The following is a 19,536-nucleotide window of genomic DNA, read 5'->3' as shown; positions in this document are numbered from 1 at the left end:
TGTAGTTTGAAATTAATGTTATGCTTGGTGTGGATCCAATCTCCATAAAACCATACAGAATGGCACCAGCAGAGTTGAAGGAGTTGAAGGTACAGTTGCAAGAACTACTTGAAAAGGGCTTCATCCGCCCTAGTGTGTCACCATGGGGAGCGCTAGTATTGTTTGTTAAGAAGAAGGATGACACTCTTCGTTTATGTATTGTTTGACCTAGGGTCTGCATACTTTTATGTTAGAGTTAGAACTATATGTTCTGTTGTTATTCCTTTACAGGGGAATAAATTTTGATGCATTAGTGATTAGTCCTTAAGATAAGGATTGTGATAATAAGTGAAATTAGTTTTGGAGGAGTTTATCGACGAAAAGTATTTTCTAACACACCATAAATTATAAAGCTAAATGGCAAGCCTACTTAATGTAAGGCAAGAGGACGTAAAAGTAAGATGCGGTAATAGAATTGTTCTAGATGAAGGCAGAGATGTTCCAGTTGTTAATTGTTAATGGATATTGTAATTAGAATAAGTTTCAGGCATCGGTGAATTCGAAAAGGATAAAAGATAGGAAAGTTTGATCTATTGGGATGTATCGTAGTAACTATGCAATGTTCTTGATGTTTATACTGTAAGTTGCAGATTACAGTACTGACTTGAGATTATTGTGTAAAGCTACATACTACCCGATAGTATACCTAGATAAGAATAGTTACCAACGGCATCTGTTTTGGTATAGTTATGCCAGGACAGAATTTAATTGTTAGAAATAAGTTTGAAAATCCTACTAAGGGATCTAAAACTCAAAGGTTAGAATATCGAAAGGTTATAGTTCGATACAAAAGGAAGTAAGTTATAGAATATTGACAGATAAACAGAGTTATGAAAGTAAAAAAAAAATTCGAACAATTGGTTCAAATATAACAAAGAAATGTTACGAATATGAGAAAGACTATGGACTAGAATGGTCAGAGGACCAATGACTAGATAAATGATTCTAACATGACCTCAAGGGTCATTCAAGAAGGAACATGAATCGAAATGTTAGACAGGACAATAGTAAGAGAAGATTGGTGATATACAAACAAATTAAACGTTGTATTAGATTGTTAAAAGTCTTATACAGATTTGAGGAAAAGAAGATTATACGATCGTATAAAAAGGAAAAAAATTATATGTATGACTATTGTAAGATGACTATTGGGTAAAATTTTGAGACGAAATTTATTTAAGGGGGGGGGGGAGAATTGTAACACCCCTATGTTCGATAGTGCGTACTACTGTTCCGGTGACCAGTATTGTCCGGACAGCTAGAATGCCTAGAACTACACTTCGATATGAGTGAGGAGACATAAAATAATGAAATACAAGAAAAGAAAATACAAGAAAAACAAAGGAAAAATAATAGCAAAGAAAAATAATCAAGTTAAGCGAACCGAGAACCCTAGCGATGGATGACCGCACCGGGAAGTCACGGCGTGGACCGTTGACTAGCCCTGGACTGCGGGAAACCCTGGAAAATATTTTTAGGACTAAATATTTATTGAAGTATAAATATCATTAGAAATATCAAAGAAAAATTAAATAATTAGTACAAAGAAAAATGAGAAATCGAAAAACGGACAAAATCAGATTATTCTTGAAAAATCGGAATGCAACGAGCAGGGCATTGTGGTCATTTGACATCCCGAATTGTCTTTTGACCTAAATGTCCATTAAAAATACATGGTATTACACTTGGAAAATATAATGAAAGATTAAATTTGGGGTACCTAATATAAATAGCCTAAAGTGGAGTGTAAATGGAGTAATTAACACATTTAACATATAATATTAATTAAATAAAGTTAGTGGAGAGTTGGTGGGAATTATCTACACCTAAGTGGACCACTAACTCACCCTTTGGACAGCAGATTGAAGTTCATCTCCAAGCTCCCAATTTCAGCCGAAAATGGTGAAAAGAAGATCCACCATTGTTGTCCACTTGAAAGCTTCATGCATGCTTGATTTAAGCTGCATTCTTGGCAGCTTTCTTCACTAAAAGTAACCACCACACCTTGGGCAGCATTTAGGGAGTGAGAAAGGTAAGTTTTGATGAGTTTTTAAGAAGCTTCAAAAATAGGTAAGTTTGTGTTTTTGAATGTTGCTTTGTTAAAGTTTGTAAGCATGTTATGGGTGTTTGATTTATGAAGAAATTTTTGAGTTTTGATGTTGAATGGGAGTGTGTACTTTTGGCAGCCATGGAAGCACCTTGAAGGCAGTTTATTTGTGCTTGTAAATGGTGAATTAAATGATTGATTAAATGTATATTGTGTAGGAAATTGTTTGGGTGATGTATACTTAGTACATGTTAAGGTAAAATGAAATTTAAAGCTTGGAAAGTAATGGAATGTAAGTGTACCATTGTGGCAGTTTGCTAACTCTTGAAGAATGCTGGAATTCATGCTTGGTTTATGGAATAATGATGTTAAAATGTGTTGGTTGTTATGGCAGTTTGAGTGCATGAATGATGGTGTGAAGTTTGACATGTAAATGAGCATGAATTGGTGATTGAATTGTTGTAAATTGAGTTGGACAAATTCTGTACTTGTTGGTGCACATTGAATGTAATTGTAAGCTGCCAAAATGACCTATAAAATGTTGTAAATTATGTTTAGCTTGTGGTACAACTAGAATTGGTTTAAATGTTAAGTTTGGTGAGTGTTAAAAGTGATGTTTGATGTGTATGTAAGAATTTCAATAAGGCAGTTTGAGTTTTAGGCCTAGAACTTTAATTGTGTGGATCCAATTGGTATGAGACCAATTGGAGGTGAAACTAGGCACAAAATATGCCAACTTTCATGAAGGAAGCTTGCCAAAATTCTGCTTGCAAGGTAGCTAGAAAAATGACCAAATCCGGATTAAGTGCAAATGAGGCTTGAAAATTGACCATTTGGGCAGCAGTTAGTGTTTAGGCCATAACTCACTCAAAACAGGTCCAATTGACCTGAAATTTTAACCATGAATAGTTAATACCCATATCTACAAGTCTTATGAAGACACTAAAGCCATAAATGACCATAAGCAAGTCAAAAAGCTTGCACAAGTTCGGGTCCAAAAACTGGCCGAACCTAAAATGACCTAAAATGACCTAAAGTGACCAATTTTAGTGCAAGTTGACCAGCAATAGTAAAATGACCATAACTTGGTCTACATAACTCATAATGACCTAAAATTTTGCCCCCCGTTCCATAAGACATAGATCTACAAGTTTATAGTTTTGACCAAAACCCAAAAACCGACGGAACTAGGTCGTCCGGCTAGGTTAAACTAGTATCCCGGAATCCAGCAAATTGCAAGAAAATGCAAGATACATGGAAATGAATTTGGTAACATGTACCAACCCTAAAAGACTATTGAATGTGATATATTAGTGAAAGTAAAACCGAATTTACCTAGAATGCTTCGAGGGTCGACATATTAGGTTGACTAAGGAAATAATAGAATTCGACAAATTAATTATTGAACCTTATTCTTAGAGACAGTTTAAATGAGTACTGAAACACTTCAAATTGTGTTTCTCAGTTAGCAAAGACTCAGGGAAGGGGAAGGAAACACTGAGTCAGAGCCAAGAGACAGTTATCAGAGGTTTGGGCACAACTAGTTTTAACTGATTTTGTTTTGAATATTTCATATGATTAAATGACATATTTTTTTTTATGTATTATGTTCAGCAAGCATTGGATTTAATTCAATGATTATTGAAATTGTTATAATATGTATGAATTTAGCTTTGTGAAATGGTATTTCCATAAGTATTAAGCATTGTTATGGATTGAATAAATTATGTTTTGGAAAATTGTGATAGAACATGCTTTGAATTGTGATGGTAAATTTCATGGAAAAATGCAAATTTATGATTTGAATTGTGATGAGCATAAAAATTATTGGATATTGGAATTGACTTTGAATCGAATTATATTGTGATTTATGCTCACTAAAAGGATTGTGATATTATTTTATATCTCACTATAGATGCTTGACTAGGTTATTACCCGTCTCTCTCATTTGTTGAGAAGATAATGGAGTTAGTTGTGTTTTGATTACCATGGTACGTGCACAGGCTTATATTTTCCTCTGATTTGAGGTTAGATCTAAGTTTATTTTATCGTTATGGCCCTTGCGAAAGATTCATTTTTGTGATGGTACTATGCATGATGATTCGACCTCCCCGACCATAGGGAGTTAGAATCTGATTCGACCTCCCCGACTATAGGGAGTTAGAGTTACATCGAATATGGCCCTTTCGGATTAGTCTTGCATAGTTAGTGAGATAAAGATTGATTTTTGAGATACAACATGGTTTTTGAGATACAACATGGCTTTTGAGACACAGAATGTTTTTGAACAGTAAAGAATTATGATTTCAGTTATGATTTATGTATAATTGATTAAATGGTTAGTCATGATTTGATAAATTGAATTTCGTGATCAAAGTCATTTTATACAAATGATTTACATTAATGGCAATGAATATTTTGAGTTTTGGAATTTGATGAGTATTCAGATTTCCAAATTATTTACTGTAAATTTTTTCAATGTATATTGTACTATGTTTTAAATTATAGTTGTGCACCACTGAGTTCACCACTCAGCGATAGCTTTGTATGCTGTCGCAGGTAAGAAAAGCATAGAGCAGTGAGTAAGTTTTTTGAAGACACTTTCAGATCAGCTCCAGGTATATCATAGGTATACCCATGTACATAGGTTTTGATGTATGCATGTAATAATATGTATGTAAATTATTTGAGCAGTTGTATAAAAACTCTTATAAAACATTTTGGTATGTAATTAAATGTAAATTATTGTAAATATAAATTTGAAATTTCATTTACTTGAATAGTTTTGTAATATAAATTTTGAGTCTTATAATCAATGAAATATTTCTTCATGATGACATTGGTTTGAAAATGAATTGATAGTTCATTGAGAATTGAATTGTGAATTGAAATAAAGTTTATTGGAGTTGTATTTGAGAAAACATATTGGGAGCATTTTCTTTTGCAGGATTGAAGAACTGTTTTCTCAAAATACAGCCGGCACTTTGCCGAAATTAAAAAAAAAAAATTATAACACCAGATTTTAATCTATGACTTAAATTTCCCGAAAATTGTTTTAAAAATCCCTTGTAGTATATTTAATGGATTATCGGTATGAGAAGTACGGTAATTCATTAGGTATACTACGGGATCATGTTACATCTTATAGAGGAGTAGGGTGTGACACTACTAGCCTTGCCTTATAGGTCTCAACCTTTCCATCAGAACCAATTTTCTTCTTGAAAACACATTTGTCCCCTATAGGTACAATACCTTTACGTGGGTCAACTGTTAGTAGTATGCCCTAGAGCATATCATTTAGTATGTATCTTATACATATTTTTATTAATAAAAGGCATTTCCACTTTTTCATTTACATAATATATTTATGTGTAATAGAAAAGGTCCATTGATATTTTGTTAGAAATATTATTCTTAAGTTGTTAAGAATATGAGTGACAATATTTCTAGCACAAAGTATCATAAATAGGTTCACAATTGAGGATACTTCATAATAAGGACATGACTTATCCAGAAAGATTGTATTCATATTTGTTCCCAAGTTATTTATATGAGATATAAATAAGATGGAATGGTGAGTCTCATGCCATATAACAAACATGATAGGCACTTATAAATGATAAGTAGGCCGAACCAGTGACACTTATGACAAGCACATGGAGTTTACTCTTGTCAATATTTTGTCATAAATCATATCAGTGCATATAATCTTTAGACCTGAGATAGCACAGTTATCTTGTATATAGGTAGTTTAAGTTTGATACTGCTTTCATACTTATACTATGTATGGGTATATGGGCATCTGTTGGCTCCCACTAGTTATATATGGAGGTAGGTGTTGATCAAGATAGAATCTGTTCCTCCAAGTAAATAGAGATAAAATCCTATGTTCATTTAATTGTTCTTGATGTTTCAAGTTCCTAGCCAGGACAGATAGATTTATCATAAAAGCGGTTCTGATGAGAAAATCTTTTTAATCAAGAACTGGAATTAAAAGAGAACATAATATTCATAGCAAATGGAGTTTGACATAAACCATGACTCCAGCTTGAGTTGGGATTTTGTAACAGAGAGATTCTAGTGCATGGTAACATATGATTATAGGTTCATTTAAGGTAAACCTTATTACTAATTGGGTGGCCATGGCATGCTATACTAGGTGTTAACCATGGTCTATGAGGTTCATAAAATGATTTAGAGAAATCATTTATGGTAAGAAAGAGTTCTGATGATATTAAGAGTTGATATCATGTCTCATTGCCAATTAGTGATGAGCCTAGTAAGTCACACACATACACAAGTTATCACCTATTTAAATATGATTTAATTAATTAATTAAAGAGTTTAATTGATTAATTAAATAGGTTTGGTTTGCAATTAAATTGCAAAGTCCTAGCATGACACAAACCAAATCTAGATTATTGGATGTATAGTATAAGTTAAATTTATATTTAAAGTGTTTAAATATGAATTTAATTAATGAGAAATTAATTAATAGAGATTAATTAATTAATTTATATTTGATATAAATTAGAAGAAGAAAAATAATTATTTTAGGTTAAGAACTCAAAATTAAGACACAGGGCCATTGTGGTCATTTCACAGTGTGACACGTGGCACCATGAGATGGTGACACATGGGATTACACATAAGCTTGCCAAATGTTTTTTAATCATGTAAGATCATTAAAATCAAGATTAAATATAGGTTTGACACTTGGCATAATGTGATTGGGTCACTTAAACCTAGAGCTAATCAAAGGGTGACATGTGGCAAAGGTTTAATGTGTTAACCTAGCTATATAAGTGTTGTTATGAAAAAGAAAAATAACCAGCAGCCACTCCTCTCCTTTGTCACGCCATTTTGAGGCTCTCCATCTATTCTTCTTCATCTCTCATCAATTCAAAGAGATTAGCCATCAATCTCTTGAATTAAGAACATTAGAAATTGTTTCTAGTGTCCTGTTTACATCTCTAATCTCTTAAAAGGAAAAGCTTGATTTTCTAATTAATATAAAAAGCTTTAGAAGCTGTTCAAGGGCTGCCATAGGTGTTCTTGGTGTGGAAAAGCTAGAGGGACAATATTTGGTGTCCTGAAGACAAATCTCAAAGGCGCAGACACGCTACAGTGCATCAAGAGGTTAGTGTAATCGTTCTTGACTTAATCTAGGGTTCTAAAATTAATCTGATTAATTTTAAAATCTTAAATGGAAAATACAAATCCAAAAACATATTAAAAGAGTTTTAATATATTGTTTATCATTGAAATCAAATAGATAAAAATAAATCTTGCATGATGCATGTGACCCTAGGTGAAAATTTTTGAATTCAATGGTATAAACTTGTGTTTTTCACGCTTTGGTTCCTTCAATCGGTATCAGAGCCACTATATTTGCCATTTAGATTGATGTTTATATGATTTAATTGTGTGTTTGATCATGAGATCAAAAGTTCATTGCTGGTTGCAAAGCCAAGGTGTCGGCACAAATGATGAACACCATGGTGCGCATGGTTGATGCACCACAATGGTGTGCAAAGGTAAATGGATGGTGAATGTGCAATTGTTGTATGATCTAAGATCCATTTTATGTCTAATTAATTTGTTTAATTAGAATTTTTATCATACAATTAAATTATGACTCAAATCAGAATTTTAAAAATTGTTTGAATGTGATTCAAATATGAATTTTAAAAGTTGTTTGAATGTGATTCAAATCTGAATTTTTAAAGTTCTTTGAATCATATTCAAATTGATTTTTTAAAATTGATTGAATAAAATTCAGATCTGATTTTTTAAAAAATGTTTGAATGTGATTCAAATATGATTTTTTAAAAAATGTTTGAATGTGATTCAAATCTGAATTTTTAAAGTTGTTTGAATGTGATTCAAATCTGAATTTTTAAATTTGTTTGAATGAGATTCAAATCTGATTTTTTAAATTTATTTGAATCATATTCAAATATGGATTTTTATGTTGAATATGAGATATTCATTTTAATTTAAGTATGTATGTTTTATTTAATTGTTAAATAGTGATATGCATGATGGATGATCATGGACTATAAAAGACCGATATGATTGGATTTATTTCTTTTATGTTTCTTTGGGATTGTAAATTAATTAATTTATTTTAATTTATTTTAGCCATGTATTATTAAGTTTGTAATAATTTTTGGATTGTAATTTCATTTATTTAAGTTCTTGTAAATTCGCCTTGGTATGCCAAGGATTACTATGTAATATTGGATTGCAAGAAGTTCAAGGATGTCAAGAGCATTGGTGGGACCAGTGGGAGGAATTCAAGATCAAGTGTTGATTATGTACTCCTTCAGCAACTCTTGTAAAATGAATGAGTAAAATGCACCTAGGAATGCCTTGATTCAATTCTTGGTGGCTCATAATTGAATCCCTTAGAAAGTCCATGATCATACCATATTTATTGCTTATCCATGAATGCATGAAATGTATGGGAATGTATGCTATTATATGATATATGCATGCTAATTGGATAATGTGTAAAGTGAGACCTTAATAGTAATTAGAATGACCATAAAATCTTCCAAATAAATGATTAAGTTGGAAATGCTATAATTAAAGTAATTATAACATAGGCCCTCCATTAGGGCAATTATTTTAAGAAATTTTAAATAGTTGCATAAGATGCAATTAATTTAAGAGATTTTCTTAAGAATAATTGTTAAGCGTGAGATGTTGTAAATATGTAAATAGTTTGGTGGCCAATATTGGATGTACCTAAGCACATTAAAATTATTTGCATAATTACTGTTTCAATGGGATTAACTTAACTAATGCAAGATAAGTCAATAATGGATGTACCTGAGATTTTGAGCATTAGGGGCTAGGTAAAGGATTGAACCTCACATGAGATGTGATGGGCAAGGAGTTGCTCACTTATAGTTTATTGTAATTCCAATAATGGATGTACCTGAGGATGATCAATAGAATTATAAGAATTCAATCACCCACTAGAAATCCATCCAACTAGGATTTCCGTTTTCTACTTTGGAAGTGTAGGATTCGCTAAGTTAGTGGGAGGACCAATTTGATTAAAATACTATAATCATTTTGGTTAATTGCATGATACATTTATTAATTAATCTGGTTATTTTCTGTAATTAATTTTCTGATAAAAATGAGCACAAAACAACCACAACCATCCAATATCCTTGCAAGCATAGTTGATCGCAATAGGTTGACAGGACCTAATCTGTCTGATTGGCTAAAAAATTTGAAACTTATCCTGAACCTTGAACACATAGGATATATTCTAGATTTAAATGTTCCTGGTCCCTTACCTCCAGAGGCCACACAAGAGGAACATGAAACTTTGGATAAGTGGAAGGAGCATGATATGAGAGCTAAGTGTTACATAATTGCTTCCATAAGTAATGAGTTACAAAAGCAGCATGAGTGTAACACCCTCTCGGTAGCAACTCCGTACATTCTACTGTTCCGGTGACCGGTGTCGGTCTGGACAGCTAGAATGTTCGGAAAAATATTTAAACTAAAGTCAGAAACCATAATTAACTCAAATATTAATAAGAAAAATTTAGGAAAAATTCTTGAAATAAAATACAACCAAGTTAAACGAGCCGGTGCCCAAGCGATGGGTAACCAGAGTGAAGTTGCGGTTCTTGCAACGAGGAGCCCTAGACCCGGGGAAAAATTCATAAAATAATTTTTGGGACTCCAGAGAAGGGTCATTGAGGTTCCTATGGCATTAGAATGCCAAGAAAATATTTAGAAAAATTTTTCAATCGGTACAGACAATTTTGACCCGTTAAGCCAAACGGAGGGCATTTTGGTCATTTCGCCTTCAGAGGTGATTTTTGGCATACTTGTCCAGTTAAGTAAATAATTATTATGATTCAAAATATGAATAAATATTGCTAAAAATTAAATTGAAAATAAGTAGAGAAGAAAAGAATAGAAAATGAGAAAAATGCCCATTTATGACATATGATGATGTCATTTACTTTCTCCCAACCAATCACCATTCAACAAGCTTTCTTAAATCACTTAAAAGAGACAAAGAAAGACCAAAAATTCTGGTCATCTTCTTCTTCTTCTTCCTCAAAACGTGACCCTCTCTTCTTCCTCCCTCCATGAAAATTTTCTTTCATTTCCTCCATTTCCCATGAATTTCCAATATAAAACCCTAGACACCTTTCATTAAAACTTGTCCATACAACTTGGGGAAGTGTTTGGCAGCCTAGAAAAGCAAAGAAAGTGGAGTTGAAGCTTAGAAAATTCTGCCCTACAAGAGGTTAGTGCTTACTTATGCAAAGATTTCTTTATTTCCATGTTAGGGACTTGAATTTAGTAGGAATTTGTAAACTAAATGGACTAAATTCATGTGTATACATACCATGGATTTCGGCTGCCCTAAGGAAGGAACAAGATTGAGTGTTTTTAATGGACTTAAAGTGGACTAGAGATCATGTTTGAAGTACATAATTATGTGGATAATGACTTAGCTAGTTAACTAGGGTAACTAGTGTGAAATGGAGATGGGAATTAGGGTTTTGAGAAGTGAAAATTTGACTTGGCTTAGGATATTGTTAGAGAACATTTTAAGGCTCAATTAGTGACCATTTTAGGTAAGTTGACCATAATTTGGACTGAAATGTAGCATGGCAAAGTGAATGAGTATGCTGCCTAGGGACAGCAGCAGGGTGACTGAAATTTCAGTCCACTTAGACAGCCATAACTTTGGCTGTGTAGGTCCAATTGGTGTTTGGCCAATTGGACATGAAACTAGGCTTATAATGGCACATTTTTTCTGAAGAAACCATGCCCAAAAGACCAAAGCAAGAGGACCAAAAGTTGGCCCCAATTCGGATACCCTGCAACAGCACCTGCAGAAATGACCAAATGAACAGTAACTGTTCATTTGGTCATAACTCACTGTAGAAATGGTCAATTGACCTGAAATTTTTACAGCAACAAGTTAAGACATAGAGAAACAACTTTCATGAAGAAACCTACCCCAAATTATGGCCAGAACCTAACCCAAATGGCAGTCACAGTCACTATTTATGTTACTGTAGATTTGGTAATTCTGCAGTTTTGGCAATCCGGTCAGCTATGGTTTTTGGACCATATCTGGAGCTACAAAACTCCAAATGGAGTGATTCAAAAAAGGAAATTCAACTAGACAAAATAAGGAACAACTTTCATGTTTACTATTTCCTCAAATTCCCACTGTAACAGGGCTTAATGGAACAATAAAGTTAGGCTTCAAAAACTGAAAATTCTGCCCTTTTGGTTTTAAGCATAGAAATGGTAATGGCAATCAATTCCAACAAGTTTTAAATACAAAATGTGGTATGTTTGGGGTGTTAAAACCAATACACCTATTTTCTATCCAAAAGTCAACATTTTTGTTGACCAATGAGGTGAATAGTGACACCAAAACTTGAAATTCAAAATTTGAAATTAGAAATGCATCTAGGGGACTTTAAATTGCAATTGGCAATTAATACTAGCAAATGTAAAACTCAAAATGTGGGATCTTGGTGCAATTAGAATTAACATATCCCTTAAGTATGAAAAAGTCAACATTTTGGTTGACTAGTAAGGTGAATAGTAATCAAAATGAGTAACAAACTAAGATGAAGACCTAGAACCAATTCTAAGCTTAAATGCTTAGAATTGTATGACAAATGTGGACTATGCATCTTAGTCAAAACTGTTAAAAGGAAATTAAGAGCATAAATTTGAAATCCATGAAATTTTCATGGATTACTTAAAACATGATAAATAAGTCACTTAATTGATGTGAATAGATAGTTAGGGCTTATATGCCCATCACAAATGGAATTCATAAAATATTAGTAACTCAACTTGAAATATAAAATTTGCAATTACATAAGTAGATTCTTGAATGTATAAATGAGAAAAGGAAAAATGTTTTGAATACAATGGTACATGTGAACCATATTAATGTATGAATGAGACATTAGTTCTCATTATTGTAGAAAGGAGAAGTATTTTGAGTACAATGGTATAAAAAGGATAATTGATGTGAATTGTGATCATATAAATGATCAAATGAATGTATGAATTATAACTGAAATTTATTATGGAATAATGAAGTCATAAAACACAATATATTAATGTTTAATGATATTATGTGCCCTTGTATTGCCTAGACATGTGTGTCAGATTGGATAGTTTGGCATGCCAATAGGGTATTGTTTTAGCAGTACTGCAAAAGGCTTTATGCCTATATTCATAGCTCTATGCCCGTATTCATGGCTCTTATGCCCGTATTCATGGCTTTTATGCCCGATTATGTGATATCATGGCTTTTTAGCCATACCGATCGTGATACGTGGTTGACGCTCAAGGCCCCATGGTATGACGGCCCGAGGCACCATGTGTCGAGCCAACGACCCGTTATCCAGTTTAGTCAGCCTGTCGTAGGTTACTTGGACAGTGTAATTTATTAAAATAAATTAAGACTATTAGTAATTAAAAATATTAGAAATCCAATAAATGAGTTAATAAGACTTCAAAAGAATTAGTTACAATTATGAAATGATCCAAATCACATAAAAATGGTTAAGTAAAATGATAAAAGAGTTGCAAAAATAGGTATAACTTAACTAAATATTTTAAATGTGCCTTCTATTGCCATATAAATATAAACTGAGTATTTTTATTAATTTTGTATGTTGTACATTATCCCTGTGAATTTCGGAATTAAACACTTTCAAAGCGAAACAAATGAGAATAAAAGATAATTAATATTAGACACATTGTATTAAATTAAATTGATTCTTAAATATTCAAATTATGCTTCGTTCTTTCTTTATTTGTATATTTTATTTTCTTGTTCTATTATTGCACCACTAAGCAGCAATGCTTAGCGCGATGGATTTGTTTCCTCGCGCAGGTACTTTGACTAAGATTTTTGGAGTCCAGATCTGCAGAAGTGGCTAGAGTATTCAAGGTTGTCACCTTCTCAGCAATGCATGTAGATAGGACCCATATAGATCATATTTTGTATTGAGTATGAAATGCTAGATATTGTATTATAATGTATATTATGAGCAGGTAATTAATAGAAATGTAATGTAATTTAATAAATTAGCTTTTTCATATGTAATTAATTTATATATCATGTAAATTATGAAATTATGTAAATTAAAGAAATTTGAAAATTTTACTTATGTGATTTGAGCATGAATGAGATTATATGGATTCGAAGACAGATTTGAAATATATAGATAATGCATGGAAATGAATATGAAATTGAGATATATGAATGAGATGTGAATTATGAGATGGTTATGAAAATAATTGATGAGATTTTATTTGTAAAATATTATTGAAACTTTCAAACAGGTAAATAGTAAAATACGTCAACTGGTAATAAAATAGGGGAAACTCCGCTGGTTTCTCCGTCGAAAAATTTATTAATATTAAAATATATCGAGATCAAAATATGAAAGGAATAAAGTAAGATAAGATAGGGTGCTCCGGCACCGAATGTAGCACACTTTGCTCGACTACACTGTAGTCGGGTGAGGGGTGTTACATTTATTGGTATCAGAGCGCGGTTTAGGCGTTCCTAGGCATAGATAGATAAAATAAGATTGTGTGCATGACATGCATTGCATTCACATGAGTCGAGGTGACACTAATGCAGATTTATTTTCTTGGTTATTTTACGTTAAGGTATGGACTCAGAATCGCAGAGGGCAGTAGAAGAAGAAGTAGTAAGTCGTATCCCGACTGGGAGTGATATTGGAAATCAGGGAGATCCTGCTCCACCAGTGCAAGAGGTGCCTGTACAACCCCAACAGGCCTTGTTTGAGCAGATGACTGAATTCTTCGGACAGATGATCAAGTTATTCCACCACCGCTTCAATGAAATCACCTCTAGGAAAAATTAGGAAATATGGAGTCAGAATTTCAATGGTAGAAAGGAAGACGATTCTATAGCAGCTGAGTATTGGTTAGAAAGGACTAAAAGAGTCTTGCAGCAGCTCTATTGCACACCAGAACAGAGTTTGGAGTGTGCAGTTTCATTGTTACAAGAAGCTACATATCGGTGGTGGGATGTTGTAACCAAGGCAGTGCAACCAGCCGACATAACTTGGCAATTCTTTCTGATAGAGTTCAGAAAGAAATATATTAGCTGTGTTCATGAAGAGGAACAGAAGAGGAGTGGTGATCAGCAAAAGAGGAAATTTGGACAGTCTAGTAATAAGACGCCGAGAGAACAGTTAAGTCAGACATCTGATCAAAGTAGGAGATCCAGACCCAGGCCTATACCCAGAAGAGATCAACCAAAAACACTTGTAGTGAGTGCGTCAGGACTAGTAAGAAAATGTGGTCATTGTAACAAGTGGCATAAAGGTGAATGTAGGGGATTGACTGGAGCCTGTTATAGATGTGGGGCCATAGACCATCGTCTGAAAGATTGTCCTAAGAAGAATTTACCACGGACCCAGACAGAGGTCATGGAAGGACCAAGTACAACAGTAACACCACTTCCAAATGTTACCCAAGTCGGAGAGGAACAAGAAGCCCCAGATGTGAATTTGAGGTAAAGTATTTCCTTTATGATATGCCTAAGTGTATAATAATAGATTCAAAAAAAAAAAAACTAAATAGTACCATATATACAAAAGAAGTAGACAGATGGAGTAATAGAAAGGTAAAAGAATTATCTCAGAACCCAAAATACCCAGTAAATTTCGAGGACGAAATTTAAATTAGAGGGGAAGAGTTGTAACACCCTCTCGGTAGTAACTCCGTACATTCTACTGTTCCGGTGACCGGTGTCGGTCCGGACAGCTTGAACGTTCGGAAAAATATTTAAACTAAAGTCAGGAACCATAATTAACTCAAATATTAATAAGAAAAATTTAGGAAAAAATTTTGAAATAAAATACAACCAAGTTAAACGAGCCGGTGCCCAAGCGATGGGTAACCAGAGTGAAGTTGCGGTTCTTGCAACGAGGAGCCCTAGACCCGGGGAAAAATTCATAAAATAATTTTTGGGACTCCAGAGAAGGGTCATTGAGGTTCCTATGGCATTAGAATGCCAAGAAAATATTTAGAAAAATTTTTCAATCGGTACATACAATTTTGACCCGTTAAGCCAAACGGAGGGCATTTTGGTCATTTCGCCTTCAGAGGTGATTTTTGGCTGACTTGTCCAGTTAAGTAAATAATTATTATGATTCAAAATATGAATAAATATTGCTAAAAATTAAATTGAAAATATGTACAGAAGAAAATAATAGAAAATGAGAAACATGCCCATTTATGACATATGATGATGTCATTTACTTTCTCCCAACCAATCACCATTCAACAAGCTTTCTTAAATCACTTAAAAGAGACAAAGAAAGACAAAAAATTCTGGTCATCTTCTTCTTCTTCTTCCTCAAAACGTGACCCTCTCTTCTTCCTCCCTCCATGAAAATTTTCTTTCATTTCCTCCATTTCCCATGAATTTCCACTATAAAACCCTAGACACCTTTCATTAAAACTTGTCCATACAACTTGGGGAAGTGTTTGGCAGCCTAGAAAAGCAAAGAAAGTGGAGTTGAAGCTTAGAAAATTCTGCCCTACAAGAGGTTAGTGCTTACTTATGCAAAGATTTCTTTATTTCCATGTTAGGGACTTGAATTTACTAGGAATTTGTAAACTAAATGGACTAAATTCATGTGTATACATACCATGGATTTTGGCTGCCCTAAGGAAGGAACAAGATTGAGTGTTTTTGATGGACTTAAAGTGGACTAGAGATCATGTTTGAAGTACATAATTATGTGGATAATGACTTAGCTAGTTAACTAGGGTAACTAGTGTGAAATGGAGATGGGAATTAGGGTTTTGAGAAGTGAAAATTTGACTTGGCTTAGGAAATTGTTAGAGAACATTTTAAGGCTCAATTAGTGACCATTTTAGGTAATTTGACCATAATTTGGACTGAAATGTAGCATGGCAAAGTGAATGAGTATGCTGCCTAGGGACAGCAGCAGGGTGACTGAAATTTCAGTCCACTTAGACAGCCATAACTTTGGCTGTGCAGGTCCAATTGGTGTTTGGCCAATTGGACATGAAACTAGGCTTATAATGGCACATTTTTTCTGAAGAAACCATGCCCAAAAGACCAAAGCAAGAGGACCAAAAGTTGGCCCCAATCCGGATACCCTGCAACAGCACCTGCAGAAATGACCAAATGAACAGTAACTGTTCATTTGGTCATAACTCACTGTAGAAATGGTCAATTGACCTGAAATTTTTACAGCAACAAGTTAAGACATAGAGAAACAACTTTCATGAAGAAACCTACCCCAAATTATGGCCAGAACCTAACCCAAATGGCAGTCACAGTCACTATTTATGTTACTGTAGATTTGGTAATTCTGCAGTTTTGGCAATCCGGTCAGCTATGGTTTTTGGACCATATCTGGAGCTAAAAAACTCCAAATGGAGTGATTCAAAAAAGGAAATTCAACTAGACAAAATAAGGAACAACTTTCATGTTTACTATTTCCTCAAATTCCCACTGTAACAGGGCTTAATGGAACAGTAAAGTTAGGCTTCAAAAACTGAAAATTCTGCCCTTTTGGTTTTAAGCATAGAAATGGTAATGGCAATCAATTCCAACAAGTTTTAAATACAAAATGTGGTATGTTTGGGGTGTTAAAACCAATACACCTATTTTCTATCAAAAAGTCAACATTTTTATTGACCAATGAGGTGAATAGTGACACCAAAACTTGAAATTCAAAATTTGAAATTAGAAATGCATCTAGGGGACTTTAAATTGCAATTGGCAAATAATACTAGCAAATGTAAAACTCAAAATGTGGGATCTTGGTGTAATTAGAATTAACATATCCCTTAAGTATGAAAAAGTCAACATTTTGGTTGACTAGTAAGGTGAATAGTAATCAAAATGAGTAACAAACTAAGATGAAGACCTAGAACCAATTCTAAGCTTAAATGCTTAGAATTGTATGACAAATGTGGACTATGCATCTTAGTCAAAACTATTAAAAGGAAATTAAGAGCATAAATTTGAAATCCATGAAATTTTCATGGATTACTTGAAACATGATAAATAAGTCACCTAATTGATGTGAATAGATAGTTAGGGCTTATATGCCCATCACAAATGGAATTCATAAAATATTAGTAACTCAACTTGAAATATAAAATTTGCAATTACATAAGTAGATTCTTGAATGTATAAATGAGAAAAGGAAAAATGTTTTGAATACAATGGTACATGTGAACCATATTAATGTATGAATGAGACATTAGTTCTCATTATTGTAGAAAGGAGAAGTATTTTGAGTACAATGGTATAAAAAGGATAATTGATGTGAATTGTGATCATATAAATGATCAAATGAATGTATGGATTATAATTGAAATTTATTATGAAATAATGAAGTCATAAAACACAATATATTAATGTTTAATGATATTATGTGCCCTTGTATTGCCTAGACATGTGTGTCAGATTGGATAGTTTGGCATGCCAATAGGGTATTGTTTTAGCAGTACTGCAAAAGGCTTTATGCCTATATTCATAGCTCTATGCCCGTATTCATGGCTCTTATGCCCGTATTCATGGCTTTTATGCCCGATTATGTGATATCATGGCTTTTTAGCCATACTGACTGCATACGTGGTTGACGTTCTGCGTCCCATGGTATGACGGCCCGAGGCACCGCGGTGTCCAGAGCCAACGACCCGTTATCTAGTTTAGTCAGCCTGTCGTAGGTTACTTGGGCAGTGTAATTTATTAAAATAAATTAAGACTATTAGTAATTAAAAATATTAGAAATCAAATAAATGAGTTAATAAGACTTCAAAAGAATTAGTTACAATTATGAAATGATCCAAACCACATAAAAATTGTTAAGTAAAAAGACAAAAGAGTTGCAAAAATAGGTATAACTTAACTAAATATTTTAAATGTACCTTCTATTGCCATATAAATATAAACTGAGTATTTTTATTAATTCTGTATGTTGTACATTATCCCTGTGAATTTCGGAATTAAACGCTTTCAAAGCGAAACAAATGAGAATAAAAGATAATTAATATTAGACACATTGTATTAAATTAAATTGATTCTTAAATATTCAAATTATGCTTCGTTCTTTCTTTATTTGTATATTTTATTTTCTTGTTCTATTATTGCACCACTAAGCAGTAATGCTTAGCGCGATGGATTTGTTTCCTCGTGCAGGTACTTTGACTAAGATTTTTGGAGTCCAGATCTGCAGAAGTGGTTGGAGTATTCAAGGTTGTCACCTCCTCAGCAATGCATGTAGATAGGACCCATATAGATCATATTTTGTATTTAGTATGAAATGCTAGATATTGTATTATAATGTAGATTATGAGCAGGTAATTAATAGAAATGTAATGTAATTTAATAAATTAGCTTTTTCATATGTAATTAATTTATATATCATGTAAATTATGAAATTATGTAAATTAAAGAAATTTGAAAATTTTACTTATGTGATTTGAGCATGAATGAGATTATATGGATTCGAAGACAGATTTGAAATATATAGATAATGCATGGAAATGAATATGAAATTGAGATATATGAATGAGATGTGAATTATGAGATGGTTATGAAAATAATTGATGAGATTTTATTTGTAAAATATTATTGAAACTTTCAAACAGGTAAATAGTAAAATACGTCAACTGGTAATAAAATAGGGGAAACTCCGCTGGTTTCTCCGTCGAAAAATTTATTAATATTAAAATATATCGAGATCAAAATATGAAAGGAATAAAGTAAGATAAGATAGGGTGCTCCGGCACCGAATGTAGCACACTTTGCTCGGCTACACTGTAATCGGGTGAGGGGTGTTACAATGAGAACATGTTGAGTGCGAGTGAGATCCTCCTTCACCTACAAGAGTTGTATGGTGAGCACAGCAGGAATGCTAGGTATGAGATATCTAGGCAGCTGTTTCGTATGAGGATGTCTGAGGGACAGAATGTTGGGGATGTTTGTAGTATGTCCTAGAGCATATCATTTAGTATGTATCTTGTACATATTTTTATTAATAAAAGGCATTTCCATTTTTCTGTTTACATAATATATTTATGTGTAATAGAAAAGGTCCATTGATATTTTGTTAGAAATATTATTCTTAAGTTGTTAAGAATATGAGTAACAATATTTTTAGCACAAAGTATCATAAATAGGTTCACAATCGAGGATACTTCATAATAAGGACATGACTTATCCAGAAAGATTGTATTCATGTTTGTTCCCAAGTTATTTATATGAGATATAAATAAGATGGAATGGTGAGTCTCATGCCATATAACAAACATGATAGGCACTTATAATTGATAAGTAGGCCAAACTAGTGACACTTATGACAAGCACATGGAGTTTACTCTTGTCAATATTT

The sequence above is a fragment of the Hevea brasiliensis genome, chromosome 12 (genome assembly GCF_030052815.1).
Source record: "Hevea brasiliensis isolate MT/VB/25A 57/8 chromosome 12, ASM3005281v1, whole genome shotgun sequence".
Lineage (NCBI taxonomy): Eukaryota > Viridiplantae > Streptophyta > Magnoliopsida > Malpighiales > Euphorbiaceae > Hevea > Hevea brasiliensis.
Note: the sequence above shows the minus strand (reverse complement) of the source record.